The following is a 19,341-nucleotide window of genomic DNA, read 5'->3' as shown; positions in this document are numbered from 1 at the left end:
TATATTCTGGAGTTTCACACTGTTTAAAATACATTTAAATTTTATAATAGAATCTGATACTGACATGCATGGAATTAGCTAACACTCCATGGAGTTATAATTTACATATTTTTGGTGGAGTTCTAGTTCATGGAAATTACTGGTGACCTTAATTATCAATGATTTTTATCTCTAAATTCATAGATTAAGTCAAAATATTAATAACCAAATAAGCAATATTTTGTTAATATTTTGATTAAGCTGTCTTTGGTGAGCATAAAAGAATACCTTATGGCACATTTCTAAATATTGGTTAAGATTTTATTTTCATTAGAAAAATAAGAAAAGGACACATTTCAGAATCACTACATGTTTGAATTATGACCCTTCCAAATAGACAAAGACACAGAGCAAAGCTTTGGATTTGACTGAATAATGAAACACCAACCCTCTTGTAGATAAAGAATAATTAAATGTGCTGATGGGAAATTTTTCATTGAAGGCCATTCCTTGTTCTTTAAAAATGAGACTCGGGGATCGCCGTTTGGGGTTGTCAGTATTTGAACTCATCTGAGATTGACAGAGATTTTCCCCTTGACCAAATTTTACTCAGGCTCCTCTGAACTCTCTTCTCAACTGTTTTGGGCCTCTCTGTTTATGCATTGTCCAATTTTAGAAAGAATCCTGTTAATTTAGTATACCAAGAATCTCCAACCTTGACACGTGATCCCCCTCGATATATGATCAGGGGCTTCATCTTGGTTCTTCACCTTCCCCTGGGTGATGTGTGATCACCAGGCCTCCTTTCACCAAAAATTCCTGTTAGGTCAGTTTGGCCAGAATCCCCCTGTGTTCCTGACTTTTCTTATTAGTAATTTTCCACCCACTGGCTTCCACTCTGCTTCTTGACTGTAAATTCCCAATTCTTACTGTAGTCAGAGTTTAGCCTCAGCTCTCTCCCCTACTGCGAAGCCCCACTGCAGTGGTCCTGACTCCCACCCGGATAGTCTCCCTGAGTAACCCCTACCTCACTTTACTTTAAGAAGTGTCATGAATATTTTTTCCTTTAACAATTAAAATACTTGATCTTTAATCAGAGGACAAACAGCTACTTTTATTATTTGGTATATTGGTAGCAAACCTTAAATCCTTAAGTTCAGTCAGAAGAGAGACTGAGTGAGGAAGGCACGGGCTTTTTTGTGAGGCTGGTGAAAAGTGGGGGATCAGTTAACAGCGAGCATAAAGTGTCAGAGTAAATATTTAGACCATGGGAGAGGAAGATACTCCTTTCTACCCTTTAAGCTTCTTTAGGCTACTCCAATAATTAAATCTACATGAGACAGATTAACAAGAAAAAATAACTAAATTTAATTACATATGTATGTGTGTCAGAGACCCAACATGTATGTGAGGCTCAGAGACAGAAAATCAAAATGAGGAATCTTTGACATTTTGCACTAAGGATGAGGTAAGGCACCTTGGGGCTTCAGAGGGTCATTGCAGGAGAATAAGAACAGATGTTTGGAGTTAGCAGTTCGTCCTGCCCCATACGTAGGTCATAAAAGGTTATTTCCAGTGATAAGTCTTATTATAGGCAAGGGCCCTCGTTTAAATTATTTAAGGGAGAGATAAAAGTTCTAGTGAGAATGCAGGGTCTTGATTACCTTCAGCTCAAAACATTTCACTTGCCAAAGTGGCACATATTGGGGAGGGCTGCTCTGAACCCCTACAGACTTTAGTTTGCAATAAGGAGTTATTGAAGTCTTGCTCAGAATGTTTGCAAAGATCAGGCACTGTGTGTAAAATAGAAGGTGAAGGGGAAAACAGAGAGGGAAGGAGATAATGTGGAGACTACATCAGTGGTGCACATGAGAAATCACAAGGACTTTACGTGCGGCCGTGAGGGTGAGAAAAAAGACAAAACGGTTGTTGTAGCTCTTATGGAGGCAGGATGGATATCGACTACCGGTCGGCAATGAAAGAAAAGTGAAGTGTTAATGGTGTGAAAACGTTTTCAGCCTAGAGACTCAAGGGACTGGTGTCAGTAGAAGGAGGAAGTATACTGAGTTAAGTTAAAAATGTGGGATTGCAGTTTAAAATGTAGGGCTGACCTTGGCATACAAATAAGAGCTATAAATAAATATGTATAAATTATAAACATCCAGGCAGTGTTTGAAGTCATGAATAATGTACCTGGATAAAACTGACAAGGGAGAAAACATTGAAAGAAGAAAATAGATTTATGCATTAATCCTTGGGAGACATTTATATTAGGTTGATGCCAGGAGACAGGGAAGCCACAGAAAGAGAAGAGAGAGAAGGTACTGGAGCAGAAGAGTCCTTAGTGAAGCAGATGGAGACTTTCTATACAAGAAGGCTGTTGACACGATTGAGTGCTGCAGAGAACGATGAAAGTGGGAAAAAGCCAGTAATTTGATGGCTAGGAGGTTTTTGACCACCTTGGGAAAGCAGATGAAGTAGAACAGATGAGAATGTACACTGCATTTCAGTAACTGGGGGGAAATCTTGGGAAGTCATTGGTGTGTTTGTAAAGTTTGGCAGAGAAGGAAAGGAAACAGATAGATATCGTAGTTGGTGAGGAATGGCAAAGAACAGTTGTTATTTAAGAAGAGGACATGCATGTGTACATGTGTATGTATTTACAAGCTGAGGGGAAGAATTTTATGAGGACATACGATTTCAGAAGAAGTGAGACATGGGGAGCAAATTCACAGGCAAGTTCTCAGAGAAGGTGGGGTCAGGTTGCATTCAGGGAACATTTGAAGGTAATTGAGAAGACCACTTAGGTGAAGAAAGGTGGGATTGTTCTAATGATCTCAATGATCTGAAACTTCACAGTGAAGTGTAGGATAAATTGAAAATGGATTTCATGAATTCTGATTTTATCCTTTATAAATATTACTTCATCTACTAAGTAAAGTACTATTACTAGAATGAATTAATAGTTCATTTAATTGCACAGATTAATCTTAGTTATTAGTTAGAGAGTAAAAGATATTCTTAAAATCAACAAGTATATATGTTCTTTAAAATGTATACATCAGGAAAAATGAGTAGTATAATATGAAATGAATGAATGTAGATCACCTTTATTCTCAGTTGTTTTGTTATTTCAAGATAATGAATTTGAGTCATAAGCTATGATTATAATTGAAGCACAATTAGATTTGGATGTTTTCTTGGTTCCCTTGACCTGTCGTCATTTGCTAGAACTATTCCCACCACTGTCTCCTTGACATTTCCCTTTAAATATCTCAAAGGCCCCTCAGAGTTATCCTGTCCTTCGCTGAGCTCAGAGTTTGCCCCCTGCGTGGGCCAGCCTTCCACCTAGCCTCTGACGATCTCTACTTCCTGGCATATACCCACTTTTGTAGTCTCCTCCCACATTGTCCCAGGGTTGGTCCATGTGACCAATGCCATATGGCAGAAATAAGATATGTGACTTCAGATATTGGCTTTAAAAACCCTGCAGCTTCCATCTTGGAGACTCTCTCCTGCTGGCACTATATCCCTTTTTGATATCTCACTGAGGGAAGGGTGGGAGGGATGAGGCAGCAAGCCACCATGTTGTTGTGAGCCAGCCTGTGGAAAGGGTTAATAACTAAGGAGGAATTGAGACCTGCTAACAACCACATGAGTAAGATTCAAAGGGGATTCTTCAATAGAATCTTGAGATGACTGCAGCCCTGGCTTGTAGCTTGTTTGCAACTTCATGGAGAGGAGAACCCGTGTCAGAACCATCTAACTAATCTGCTTCCATAGTTCCAAATTTCAGAAACTCCGAACTTGCTGTTTTATGTGGCTATCTTTTGGGGTAATTTGCTATGCAGAGGACTAATACACCCCTGACTAGGCCCTCTGCTTGGATTCCCAGTAGTAGTGGATGGCAAATCACCACTGGCTCACTTTCACAGGCTAATATCCTGAGGGTCAACCAGGATACTGCTTTCTCCCTCACTCTGCCAATCAATTATAAAGTTCTGTTAAACACCCACTTTTCACTGGGGATTAATTTAGTTACTGGAGTACAACAACAAAAACATTTTTAAAAGTTTTCTCCTTGCCTGAAATTTACATTTTAGTGGAGGGACCAGACAATACACAGTGAATAACAGACTTGTCTGATGGTGGTGACAGGTGTAGGGTGAAGAATAAGAAGTGTTGCAGGGGGCGAAGGCTAGTTTCTATAGGAGGGTCACAGAAGGCATCTCCAGTAAAGTATCATTTAAAATGAAATCTGGCCCTGGCTCGCGTAGCTCAGTGGATTGAGCGCAGGCCTACAAACCAAAGGATCATGGTTCGATTCCCAGTCAGGGCACATGCCTGGGTTGCAGGCCAGTTCCCAGCAGGGGACCCACAAGAGGCAACCATACGCTGACATTTCTCTCCCTCTCTCTTTCCCTTCCCCTTTAAAGATAAATAAATAAATCTTAAAAAAATAAGAATAAAATAAAATCTGAAGGAAATGTCTGTGTGGGTGCCATGCAGAAGACTGGTCCAGGTAGCACGTAGCAGAAGTGCAAACGCGTTGAGACCGGGGTGTGCTTGATGTGCTGGAGGAAGAGCAAGGAAACGTGTGGCTGCCTCAGAGAGAGTGAGGAGAAGTGTCATAGGGAATGGTATCTGAGAGCTAGCGGGTGACCTTGTAGGCCACAGCAAAGATTTTGGATTTTACTCTTAGTAAAATTACTTGGGAAGCCACTGGAATGTTTTGAGTACAGGAGTAACAAGATCAGGCTTAGTTTTCAACAGAATCACTATGGCTGAGTGTTGGGAACAGATATTGTAGGAGGGCTGGGAGAAGGGAGAACAACAATGAGTGATGGTGATGTAGATATGAGTGGTGGAGTTAGAGGTGGTCTGACATGTTCAGGGATATTTTGAAAATAACATTGACAATTAGGTGATAGATAGGATGTGACTGAGCAAGAAAGCTAGGAATCAAAGATGTCTCCAGATAATGTTCAGATGCTCTGGTGAACCTGAAAAAAGGGTGAGTCAGTCTACTGTGGTCCTCCCAATTCTTGGTCTCCACTCCATTATCCTTTCCTGCAATCCACCATTTCACTCCTTCCTTGCCCCACTTAGTTCCTCAGAGCTCCTGGACAAATTAAAAAACTACTGTTTTGGTCATAGTGACTGGAAATTCCTCCAATATTGGTCTTTGAGGTTATGTTTAACTTACTTGTATTCCAAGTTATATTGGACACTATATTCTTTATAACATACTATTGAATGTATTTAATGTTTAAATAATAAGAGTTATGGCAGCTCATGTATATTGAGCACTTTTCATATATTATTCCTTGACTCCTTGAAACAACCCTACTGAGTAGGTACTGTTTTTATGACAATTTTATGGTCAAGAAGATTGAGGGTTTGAAAAGTTATTGGAACTTTTCCACCCTCACTCAGATAGGAAGTGGTGGGCACAGAAATTGTATGCAATTCTGTATGATTCCAAAGCCCCTGTCTGGGAGAACTACATTCCAATGAACTGCCTCTGTAACGTGAGTCAATTCTTTTAGCATGCTCTGATATACTGATAGTGAAATTATATCTGCCTCATTTTTAAACGGCTCCACTAAAGTGTTACACCTGAGGATCACATACCTATTAGCTGACAAGGATTAGTGATAATGTGCTAAGGAAGCCTCAGACAGGTGACATCATTTCTATACATACACTAAAATGACTACAACGTGTATAGTGATGGACCATCAGCAGACTAATAAGAACTAATAAATATTCCTCTACAGTTTAAGCGTTTATTCCCAAATAACCTAATTTGTATGGAGAACTGCTATTAGACTTGTCATAAATGCCAATATTAAAAAGGCTGTTCCACTTGTGAGTCATGAACATTGGGTAACTTGAAGGGCAGGTTAATGCAACATTTTCTTTTTGACTGCTCATTTTCTAAATTGTTACATTGTCTTAGGCTCATGCTGGTGCAATTTATATTATAAACTATCAGAACTCAATTACCCAGGTATTTTTAGAGAGAAAATAAAGTTCAGATGTCAAAATTAGAGAAATGCCTATGCATTCTTGTTTTTCTTAGGTGTTTGATTTTCTCAGCCATTTTAAAATTCACTACAGGTGCTATTACGTTATCCAAATAATGATAGTAGTGCCAGTAGTCCAATAGTCCATTTGCTTTATCTTACTATAAAATGATATTTAACAAGTACTTTAAACTCTTTGGAAGAAAATCACTGTTATTATGATGATGAAGATTGCTATTATTTGGGGTCATTTTTTATGATACAAAGAATATGTCTGGGAAAGTGGAAATGTCCATACTATTTCTCATATAAAATCAGTGAGAACTGCTGTTACTTTTTAAAGATCCATTGACAGAATATTTGAAATTATTTTCTGCTTCTAAAGGAATTAGGGACTTTCAGCAATAAGACTCTAGTCACCTTCTTACTTTAGCAAACTGGTTTGCTAAATGTAATCCTGACATTTTTCTAATGCAGTTAAGTATAATTAAATCCACACAGAAGCTATATTTTAACAATCAACTTGGACATGGAATTATAATAGTCTCATTCTGGGTGTGAGTCCTTATTCCTTCACTAAGAAAAGAGGGCAGAGTAGGCACAGTAATGGCCTTAGGGGCCCTATCTCAGTATTGGAGATTTTCCTTCCTCTGATTCCTCTCCACTTTTGCAGAGATGGTAAGATTTCATTTAGTTGTGTCCAGGTGCTTTCTATTACTCTCTTCTCAGGGGTCTTTTTTTCTTGTTTCCTGAACCTCTTTCTAAGAATGAGTTTTACCAGTGAATTTTAGGCACTTTATCCTCTCCACAAGTTCCTGAAGAAACTGGTATATAGACCTACCTTTCTCTTCCCTTGAATTACCCAAAGAGGGAATGACTTAGGAAGGGATGGGTGCTGAGTTGTACTAGAAGAAGATTTCAATGGAACGAGGGTAAAGAAAAAAAGGATGCAAAATATGGGGACTTTTATTATATTTCTTTTTGTTATACTTATGTTATAAAATTAATATTTGGGAGATAAGACTTTTTCAAACTCAAAAATGACTCTGGAGTCCCACGTTATTGTATACATCTCTATAGCTCACACATAACATTTACTATGTGCCAGGTATTATTCTAGTTGTTCTACATGTACTGTCTTATTTAATTTTAATACCAATCCCATGAATAGAGACCAATTTTATCTCCAGGGCAGGAAGCTGAGCCAGGACTTGCTTAATGGTCCTGTAATCTGCGTGATTGCATAGGGCCTCAGAGGGGTCCTGCATTTGGTTTAATGCTATATTGTCACCATCTTGAAATTCTTAATAATTTTTGGGCAAGAAACACTGAATTTTTATTTCACACTAGACTCTGCAAATATGTAGCTGAGTGAGGCTGGGAGAAGTTAAGTAATTTTCCCATGGTCACACAGCAAGTGGTCTGACCTCCAGATTGTGTGACCTTAACCCTAACCTACTGTGATAAGACTGATAATTCATATTCTACAACCATCTACTGAATGTAAACTGAATGTGTTCTCATTGAATCCACACAATTATTCTTTTAAGCAGAATTATTAGCTCCATTAAACAAAAGAGAAAACTGAGCAGCTAAGAGGTTAAAGAACTCCTTGAAGGCCAGCCACCAGTCCAAGACTAATAACTCTAAGGAAACTTCCTTTCTTATTGAGCTCTTGTTTTCTTGGAAAACCCTGTTAAACCTGAATGTTGTTACATGAGATTAACAGAAAAAGTTAAGATAAAAAATTGTCTTTTGCTTTGGGCAATTAAGTTTTTTATAGGAGGACTGTTTTTTAATCATTTATTTTTGTAGTTGTGTTTTGAGCTGATGAGGTCAGAATGATTTTGCAAGGCACAGTTTTAAGCCGAGAAAGCCTTGTTGTAGTGGGCTGTACCAGAATTCCAGATGGAAGCACTGGACACTTTAAAACATGCCTACTGATTTTTGGCCCATCTTCTGAGTTCTTTAAATGGTACCATGAACAGCAGCTTCGAAAGACTAGAAATTATTTGGGTCTCATTGAGTGATTGGACCTACAGATTGGACTCATCCTGGATAGTTGATAATTTGTCTTTTGTAAGCCAAAAAGCACTTTCTAAAAAAAGTGAACAGTGTTTTTAAAAGTGTCAACGTAGCTGCATTTCCAGGTGCACAGTAATGATTTTTGTTTTTTGTTTTTTGTGATTCCAGAAGAATGCAGTAGCTTTTCTATCCTTAACAAAATAACCATTTCTACTTTAGGTTTGGTCATTTTAATCCAATTGAACAGATTTATATTACTCTCCTGTGGCTTTATGCCAGGAGTTACAGAGCCAGAGATTGGTTAGACACAGGCTCTGATTTTAAGGAGTTTGTAGGAAGACTGCCAAGTAAACAAAGAGGAGGGAGTGACCTGATTGGGGGGTCGCGGAGACTCTCAGGAATTGAAAAGAACTATTCTGAATGTGGATGTTTGGTTTTCGGGGGAATGTGAAGGATGGGTAGGCAAGGCACAGGAAAAGCCTGTACAGACCAGGCAGTGGGAAGCAGTGCAAGCACTTCCTGCTAAAATACCATGTTGTGAGGGTTTGACAAGAGAAGAGAGAGAGAGAGAGAGGCTGCAAATAAATGCAGCCTAGAGTTAAAATTTCCCTTTGTAGGTGATGGTGGGGCCATCAGTTGAATTGTGGCAACAGACATATGCAAATAGGCTTTCAATGCTTTCCATACTGACAGACTGTAAGCTACAGATTCACAGTGAACTTCCAACAAAGCAGGTAGTGGCCATTTTACTGAATCCAGAAATTATACAAGAAGCACACGAATAAAAAACCCAACAGTTGCTATATCCTTGGTTGGAATCATTCGTCTGAATGTGAAGTACATAGAGGGAGACCACCAAGGCTCTATATTATTTTGCTGTGCACTCAGTCTATTAGAATCCAGACCAGAGAAAAACAAGTTAACAAATGAAATATAACAAAAAAGTGTTAGAAATAAAATCATTTTCCCATGAAGTCATATTTATTTGATCTCAGAGGATTAATTTAATAGTGTGTTCTCATGGACCGAGACAACCGGCTTCACCTAGGTGATCTTGTGCAACACCAGGTCTTTCTCATTCCATATCTGCACAAAGAACTTCCAGATGCCCTGAGTCGGAGATCTGAACATCAAATATCTCTCTTCTGATTGCTGTCAGTGGCTGATGGAAGCAAATCCAAAACTGAGTCCTTGATCATCTCCTGAAATTCTTCTTCCTCTGATCTGTCCATTTTAGAACATGGCAGCCTCGGTCATCTTTGTATTTCCTCACGTGAATGATGTATCTTTGTCACTCACTTCTCTGGAACTCCTTGCATCCATTACCATTTCTTTGACTCTGTGCTTCAGATCCGTCCATATTTTCACACTTCTATTGCCATTATTCCCAATCATGCCTCCGTCATTTCTCACTTGAACTATTGCACTAGTTTCCTTAATGGTTTCTCTGCCCCTTTTCTTGCCCCCTCTTCAATTCTTCTCAATGTTGTAGCCAGAGAATCTTATGAAGACCAAAACTGGCCCATGCCTGATTAAAGCCCTCCAGGGGTTTCCCAGTTTTCTTAGAGTAAAACCCAAATTCCTGTAGCAGGCTGAAGGAGTCTGTCCCCAGCCTGTTATTGTCCTTGTCTTACATCTCCTGTCAGCTCCCCAAGAAAAGAGACACATTTTCCTTGTTACAGTTCTAGGAATGTTCTAGATTCTGCCCTGCCTTGGGCCTGGGTACAGGCTGAGCTCTCTCCCTGGATACAGTTCTTTATAGATCAACTAACTCCTATACATTGTTCAGAGCCCTGAAAGATATCACTTCTTCATCTTTGATCTAAAATGGATTTCCTTGCTATCCTATATGCACAGGCTTTGTGAATTTCAGTTATTGTTTATTTGTTTAAAGTCTGCCTCTTATGATAGACTGGAAATTTCATGAGGACCAGGCCACATTTCCCCTTCACCTCCACCCCCAAGGCCTAGCACAATGCCTGCTGCTAAGTGTTTAATAAATATTTACTAAGTGAATAAACAGGGATTTAATGTTTTTTACCTCGTGTGCTTTGTGTATTTTGTACTCTGAAGCTTGTCTTTGGTGGACTCACCTGAACATCTGCATCTTCCTTTAGATTTTTTTCTTTTTTGCTCTCTCCTCTCCTGGTGCTACCCCCGCAGTGTTCCATACTTAGTACTGCTATTCTTCCCTGATGAACTATTCACTGCTCAGGGCCTGAGGCAGTGTTTCCACTGAAGTACCACCCACTGAGGTGTGGGGGTGGAAGGGGAAGGGTGTGTGGGTAGGAGCTCTGGGGACATGCCCCCCGATGCTTACCACCAACATGAGGTTTCTTTGAATCTCTTATCTTACTGTGAAGTAAACTTGCATCCTACTTTATAATTATGTCATAGTTGTTTTTCTATAAAATGTAGATGTTTGGTGTCACTTCTGTGGCATGTACCTATATACCAGGAGCTCTGATTTAGATATGTTTAGGCCAGCTCAGTTTCCTAAACAGCCATTCCCACTTGTAGCAGAAACCTGCTGAGCAGTGTAAAAGGTGCCCAAGTCCTGCCCCCACTTCTCTGATTTGCTTGTATTTGTTTCTTTTATCCTTTTCACAGCAATTCTGCTTTCAGTAATTTTGATGAATTACTATTTTTATTTTGGGTGGAACAATTCTTTATTGTGCTAGATTGTCCTATAATTGTCTCCACTTGTCTCCATATTGCAGCGCTTAGCATAACTGGGCCCCACCCACCGGCTGTCTGTCTATAGCCCTCAAAGCCATTTTGACAAGCCAACCCCCTACCCACATGTTTCCAAACACCCATAAGTAGGTTGTCCTTCCAGCTACAAACCACTTATTCAAAATCCAGAACCTTCTGCTTGATAAAGTAAACAATTCTTTTATTCATTTAAAACTCAGACAACTATTTATTAAATGCGTATTGTGAGTCAAGCACTGTTCTAGGCCCATGGTACTATTGACCTCCCTCCCCACTGGGTTTTATTGTGTGATTCTTTCTATTTTCCAACTCACTTATTTTTTATGCTTGTTTCCAAACTAGGTTGTTCTCTAATGTATCATTGAATAATTTTCAATTTATGTTCTTTTTTCTTAAAAGATTTTATTTATTTATCTTTAGAGGGGAAGGAGAGAGGGAGAGAAACATCAATGTATGGTTGCCTTTTGTGCATCCCCTGCTGGGAGCTGGACTGCAGGGAACCGGCCTGCAACCCAGGCATGTGCCCTGACTGGGAATTGAATCGCGATCTCAATTTATGTTCTAATGATTTTTTTGCTTAGAAGTTATAAGGACATTGATATTAAGGATTGATGAAAACATTGACCAAAATAATAAAAAAATTTTAAAAATCCACAAAATATGAGTGTCCAGAGCCTCATTGGTAAAGCATTAACAGAATATTAATATTTTAAACATACTGAATTAAAAAATATTTTAGCATTAAATAATGTAATTTTTATAAGAATTCCTGCTTCCATTTTCCTGCTTTTTTTCTTAACGTAAGTGGTTTATTGTGGCAGTAAAAACTTTATTTGCTATATGCAATTATTTAACTTCTCTGGGTTTACTTGCATTGCTGTGTCATTCTAATATTTATGTATTCATTCATGCATGGCTATATAATATTTCAAAAAGCTGCTGACTGTTATCAGAAGAAACCTGTCAAAGGCAGCAGCCTGGCAGGATGAGGAGAGGAGGGGTGCTGGGCTGGTGTGAGGCATGGGTATGGAAGGAAAAAGATGGGCATCCTCCCAAGTAAAGCAACGTGACACAGGAAAAGTAAGTATCCTCAGGAGGTGACAAAACAGGTACCATTTATTCTCCTACCTGCTAACATTACTTGCAGATTTTCAGAACATGCTGTGACTTGATGATACAATGATAACTCTTTTACCAGTACATCACTTTTTTCTATGTGTCAGGCATCATTATAAATACTGTATATGTGTTACCGTGTTTAATCTTCACAGCTGTCTTGTGAGGTAGGTTAATCATCCCCACTGTTGCCACCACCACCATCATTGTTGTTGTTATCATCTTATTTCCAAATTAAGACATTGAAGCACCTGGAGATTGAGTGACAGTTGATGAGTATGGCTCTAAGGTTTTGGTGCTCAACTCCTAAACTGTACCACCTCTGGAAGGATAAACAATCTTGAGAGTTAAGTAATATGATGCCCTCTTAATGTCAGCCTTGGTAAAGCTGTGTGGGGAGCCATTTTTTTACACTGGAATTTAATCTTTTTTAAAATTTAATTTTAATTAACTTAATTTTAATTTTAACTTCTTTTTTGCACATAAATGAGATGAGTCTTCAGTTTTGTTACAATTAAACATTTTACTCCTTTTTAAAAAACATTGTTTTATAGAAAAAATTTTATGGCATGATATAATAATAATTAATTACATTTTATTTGTCTTAATTTTACTTTCTCGGAAAAGAAAGTAAAATTTTTTTATTTGTATGTGTAGAATTGTACATGTAGTTGGAAAAAAGCACTATTAATTTCAAAAGGAAGTTATTAAATAAGATAGATTAAATATCATTTATTAGCTATTATCTATATAAAGACTACCAAAATGTGTATACCTGTATGTTTCTTTTTTCTTCTCTACTTGTTTCATTTTGTTTTTTACTTTCAAATTTTAAAGGATAATATTTTTCAGGTCTTTTTCTTTTTGTAGTTTCACAAACTCTTAGCCAAACTGACAATCATCTCTAGGGATAAAATGGGATAATACCGCAGAAGCCATGATAAAGATATTGCCCAAGGGCCCCAATTGACTTGCCTAATGCAATAAAGTGTTTTTCTAGTGATACAGTTAGACAGTCAGGATGGAATGAATACTCTGGAATTGAATACCTATGGAGCTGCTCTTAATTAGTTTATATACTTATTATTTGCCAAATACAAAACATCAATTGTTAGACATTAAGTACATTGTTCTTTCTGTTAATCAGAAGCAGAAGCTTCATCCTTCCTTCATTCATTTCTTCCCTTTAATGTCTAAGTCTATTCTGGCCACCCCCACTGCTCTGTGCCCAGACCCCCACCCGCACCTCTATGGACACCCTTGTCTGCTACTCATCTCTCGTGAGATCCCTATACCTTCACAGCTTAACTTTGATCTTTGCTAAAATCGTGTTTTCAATAAATGATAATCATTAATGATCAGATCCAGTGATCTTTCCCCTGTTCTTTGCCTTTTTTTCGCTACATGATATAAAATTTACCATTGTAACCATTTTTTGGTGTAAAGTTTAGTGGCATTAAGTACATTCTCATTGTTGTGCAACTGTTACCGCCATCCATCTCCAGGACATTTTCATCTTTCCAAACTGAAACTCTGTCCCCATTAACAATAACTCCCAACTCCCCCTCCTCCTAGACCACAGGTGGCAAACACAGACTCACGGGCTGAATCCGACCCTCCACCTTGTTTTATCCAGCCCGTTTCCTTGTTTCTACCTGGCAACAGTGCTGAGCTCTCACTTAACTGTTAAGGAGTAGTTACAGTTATGCAGTCCTAAAATTACATTTGGCCCTTCGAGGGCAACCTGGAGGCTGATGTGGCCCCCAGTGAAAATGACTTTGAAAGCTCTGTCTAGACCTGGGGAGCCATATCATTCTTTCTGTTTCCATGAATTTGACTATTCTAACTATTACATATTGGTAGGGAAACTCAAGGGTGAAAGATTTTAGCTTTAGTCATAGTTGATAGCCTTAAGTGATTAATGCATGTGGAAATCTGTTGTTCCAGGAACTGGAATGCATGCCTTAAATCTCTCCAGGAGGTCAACCAGCAGTTCATCCTTGTGCCCCAGGGGGTCTGCAAGTGATCAAAATGGTGTCTGAGCTGTTGATCAACAGATAATGAAATATAAGAAAAATCAGCCCTGGACTGCAACTCTTACCTGATCGACCTTTTCCCCAAACTGCTTACCTACCCTTCCTTCTCTTTATAAAAAGGTCTGCTTGAGATGAGATGCGAAGACAGTTTTCAGGCTACATAACTTACCGTCTTCTCAGATCACTTGCATCTGAATAGTGCTCCGATGAAGAGTCAATCCTTGTCTCTATTTGTGGGTTCTGGGGGTGACAGCAGCATAGATGCCAACTTTTTCGGTTTCAATATTAGTGGGGTCATACACTATTTAACCTTTTGTTACTAGCTTACTTCACTCAACATAAGGGTTGAGAAAAATAAACTGTCATTTTATCCTTGTAAATTTCTCTGACTGGACTAATGATCAGATTAACACGAGCCAGATTAGTAGGAGACAATAACCAACTTTATTATGTGCATATGGGGGTTTTATAAGAATATGGACCTGAGGATGGATTGGGCAGTTAAGACTTATTTATTACATGCCATCTTGAGCTAAGGGGGAGTCAGGGTTGTGGTTTGGGACTTCACAGGGCAGGAGAGCAATTCACAAGAAGATGGAAAAGCAAATGTTTGGTAAGTAAATGTTTGCTGGCCATCTTAATGATGGGACGCATAGGAACCTAGACCCGCTAGGTTCCTCCCAATGACAAACTAATTCATATTGAACCATGGTTATCTATGGTGATAGCTCCCCTCATGGAGCAAGCCCTCTATTTAAGTTATTTTAGGCAGGTAGGGGGAAGGTCAAATGTTCTTCCCAAGTCTTTTGTTTTTAAAAATAATCAGCTTTAAAATAATCAGTATCTTCAAAGGTATATTTTGGGGTGACAAACTCTGCTACAGCTTAATGTCTTGAAGGTTCATCTATGTGTCAATTGATGTAGGAAACATCCAAATCTGTGGAGAATTTTTATGAATCATTTCACCTAAACTGGTGATAATTGTTGGGAAGCAAAATCTTAATGGATTGAGAAGTGCAGCTTTACAGCTTATTTTATACATTAGGGTCCAAAGAGGAGATGTAAGGATGGGATTACATGAAATTTGTTGGTGGTAGATTAGGGAGAGGGGAGAAAGCAAATTGGGGAAATCTCTGAGAATGGATGAAGAGTAAAACAGAGAGCCACATCCTTCTTTGACATTGGCTAGAGCAGGAGAGTTATAGCACATAGATGGTATTTGGGGAACTAGATAACAATGAAGAGCTCTGTGGTCTGGTGCTCTAGTTCAAGGTTGTACCAGAGGGCTCCAGAAAAAGGCAGTTACTCTGATGTTCCGAGGGTAGGTTATCCCAGATGCAAAAAGACAATAGATACTTAAGAGAAAGATTGACCTTTGCCGAGGAAACTAAAGGCCCAGGACATGACTACCCATCATGAACCAGTTTTAATCAGGATTTTTATGTTCAGATCGTCCTGTGTGGTTTACTTTCAGTCTCTGAGTTTGTAGAGCCTGCTGTGTAGGCCTCCTCTGAGTTTGTTAGGTGTGATATGTGGTCCCTTTTTCATCCACAAATGTTATGGCATTTGTCAAAATTTTCTTCTTTTTTAAGGCCAAATAATATATCAGGGTGTGTGTATGTGCACACACACACACACACACACACGCAGTTTGTTTACCCATTCATCTGTCTGTGGACATTTGGGTTGCCTCTACCTTTTGACTGTTTTGAATGATACTACTATGGAATGTGTTCCTACTTTCAATTCTTTAGTGTATATTTCCAGAAAAGCAAATAAGTGGGTCCTAGAGCAAATTAAGACTGAAATGTCACTGGAGACAAAAACGACAAAACTAAGGTTGTCTTTTTTGGGGCATGTCATGAGAAGGCAGGGTTCTTTGGTAAAGACAATAATATGCCTTCCATAACAGAGTCCTTAAAAGAAGCCATAGGCATGATTGTACAGGAGATGAACAGGGCTGTTGAGGACAGGACATTGTGGACATCACTGGTTTATATGACTGTCAGGAGTTTGAACAACTCAAGGTCACATAACACTAATGTGCGACGTCCTAAGGTGGAATTGCTAGATCCTATGGTGATTCTTGAGGAACTGACATATTGTGTTACACAGTTGCACCATTTTGTGTTTCCACTAGCACTGCACAGATGTTCTCATTTCCCCTCCACCTTGTTCTTTCTTTTATTAAATATTAACCATCATCCTAAAGGGTGTGAAGTGGTATCTCTTTGTGGTTTTGATTGACATTTCCCTAATGATTAGTGACCTCAAACATCTTTTCATGTGCTTATTGCCCATTACGTGCTGATTTTTTAGGGAACTCCAGAAATCAGAACTTTTATCATTCTGGCCTTTCCAAATTCAGTGTGTTCAACTTGTTCTTGTATTTCTTGAGCATCTTTAGCATCTCCCCACTCGCCCTTTTTAAAACTAGCTCATCGTGATTAGTTACTGTTATTGTCAGTAACCAACATTTCTGATTCTCCTTTCCTCGGGAACTCTGTGCCCCTCCTTTCCTCCACTGATGCTGCAATGAACTGTGGTGTTTGATTCACACTGCTACCTTTGTCAATCTTTTCTGTTACAAACTTATCATTCTTTGCTTATTTTTAATAGAGAAAACTTGTTAGCTATAGCAAAGAACAATCCTAAGTATATTTTTTACTTGAGTGTAATAAATATAGGAGCAGTACATTTAAGAGTGTACTTTCCTCTCCACGGGAGTCTCTAAACTATATGCTAACTATTGCCCCTTAAACTCCTGCTTTTTCTTATGCTGGGGTGTCAGGGAAGTAGTAGTTTGTGCTACAACAGCTGGTCAAGAAAATCTCTTAAGGTAAAAAAACAGCAAGCTCTGTGTGTGTCTCTGTGTATATCGATGAGTGGGAAATTGGGGGATGGCATGGGGGTAGACTTGCCTTTAGTCTCCTCAGCTGCACTAATGTCAATCCCAGCATTCCTGTTTCAGGATCTCATAGGCAGAGTGAGATGTAAATGACATAATCTATGTATAGTACTTTACCAGTGCTTGGCATTTAATAGGAGATTGGTAAAGGTTAGCTATCTCCCTCCAACAAAGGATATGTTAATATCAAAATTTTAAAATTCTCTTCATTCTAGGATGACTTACTCCTAGCTGGTATTTAGAGAACATGAAATATAGACATTTTATTTCTTTTTAAGTTAATGTCTGGCATTTAATGTTACGAGATGGCTTTCTAATTGTACAGTGATTAAACTTAAGCAAATGTTAAAATGGGAAAGAGGCATTGACCGTGCCATCATTTAAATGGGGAATGAGGATAAGATCAATGCCTTGGTTTTTCAGTATCATTATAAGGGTCACGCAAAATGCCATTTTCTCTAATGGGGGCTCCATTTTCATTCCACCATTAAGACTTCTGAAGTAATGAAGAGGAAAAGAAAAATAAAGTTATAATGTATTTCACCGACAGCTTAGAAGATTTGAATTAATATTTTTTTAAGGATCTATAGAGTTTTACCAAATAATGGCTCAGCTCAAATTAAAATGGAAATTGCAGTAATATTTTTTCTCTGAGAAAGAACTCCTTTGTCTGATCTGTCACAGTATCATCATCTATTCTTCTGTTATTAGAATGATCATTCAATCATATTTTCTTATTTTAGGGTTAATTACAAGCTTAAAGACTTACCATCAGCTCTCTCCCCAGTGTCATGACTATATCCTAGAACGTATCATCAGGATTCTGACAAAGCAGGATCTTGGACCTGCATTTATCTTTTCTGTTTTTTGGAAAGGAAGTGACTTAAAGTAACTGTAATTTGTCACTGGTAAGAAATCATCATACTTGGTCTTTTTAAGATTTGTAGGTTTTTTTTGGTAAGGAATTTTACTTTATATTTTTCCAGAACCACCAGCATGGATCTGGAAAAACTGTGGGTTTACCCTCAGTCAACGGAAGTGACAGGGTTCAACCCTAGTATTGTGTGGTACTTAGAAACTCTTCCAGATATGATTACAGTTTCTGTTTATAGCCATGCAGTTTCTTGAACCGTAGCTAGTTTCTGCCATCTTTCTGAAAAAAGTTTGCGTTCCTTATTCCTTTAACTCAAGGGTCAGACTTCCATGAGAAGATAGTGATTCTTTAAGGCTTCGATGTCCTTGTTTCTCCTGACCCCTGGCACATCAAAGTGTTCTGTGGGGTGGGGTGGGGGGGTGCCCCGGACTGACCCCAGGCAACTGCATCTGCACTGTGACACAATTCCAGTTCATGCTTTGAGACTTTGATGTGGTGTTTTCATTTGCCTCACTAGCAAATGGATTTTTTTTTCTGGTGTGCAATGTGTAGTCTTCTCAGCTGTAAGAAAGTCTCTGTAGGTATCTTTGATCATGGAAATGATATTTTAAAGTCAGCAATGTGGCTTCACATAGAGCATAGGATAGACTTTGTCTTCACTTCAAAGAAATGACTCTTGAATATCAACAGAAAAACAACAGAAGCTTAATGATACAGGATGCTACAAGGTGTTAGGCTAGTATTGTATCATACGGAAACCAGCCATGAAATAAAAAAGAAACAATACCATTCTTGAAACTGCACCAGTTTGCCTCAGGGTTCGTTTCTGTCACGGGCTATCAGCTTCATCATTTCCTAACAGTTTCACTTTACGTCACAAAAAACTGTGCCTATGAGTAAATGCTCTCAGAACAGACTGATGCCTTATTCCTGTCAGCCTCTCCAGCATGCTCTGCAGTACCTGACCCTTAGTGGAACTCACTAAATAACAGCTAAACGAAAGAAGCAGGATTTGTTCCTTTGTTATGCTTTTCTACAGCTTGAAGTTGTGACATCTATGCTTGATCTAGAGGAACAAGATGGCTCCTTTTCTGGAGTAAAAATTGCTATTTAAGAAGATTTGTGGGGTCTGTTTTTAAACTCTTTATGATCTTTGAAGATCTCTCAGGCTGTAGAAGCATCTGTTCTCACACAGTTTTAACTGGTTGGCTACTCCACCTGCATGTCCCATGAACCTAAAACTCATTATGTCCCATGTTGAGCTCATCTTTTTTTCTTTTAACTGATTCCCTCTGGCTGTTTCTGCTACAATCACCACACTTACTCCAATTACTTCTTCCAGCAATTTGGCATTGTGCGTGACTTCTGCCCTCTCCTACACGTAACTTCTGATCTGCTGCCAGATACTTACAATTCTACCTCCCATTGTCATGTGTGTCTATCTCCCTTTCTGCACACCCAGCTGTCACTTGCTTCATTACATCTTGCATGCTTTTCTTTCTTCTTCCTTCTGCTCTTGTTCCCCGCTTTTAAGTCAAGATTAATCACCTTGAAGCACGTATCTAATTATGTCGCCTAGTCATTCACTCTTTGTCCTAAGGCCTCAACTACTGAGTGAAGTACAAACATTCCAGCTATTACTCTGCAGCAGCATTTGCC

The sequence above is a fragment of the Sturnira hondurensis genome, unplaced genomic scaffold (assembly GCF_014824575.4).
Source record: "Sturnira hondurensis isolate 20B ecotype Veracruz unplaced genomic scaffold, ASM1482457v3 Scaffold0022136, whole genome shotgun sequence".
NCBI lineage: Eukaryota > Metazoa > Chordata > Mammalia > Chiroptera > Phyllostomidae > Sturnira > Sturnira hondurensis.
The sequence above is the reverse complement of the archived record's forward strand: the minus strand, read 5'-3'. Positions refer to the sequence as shown.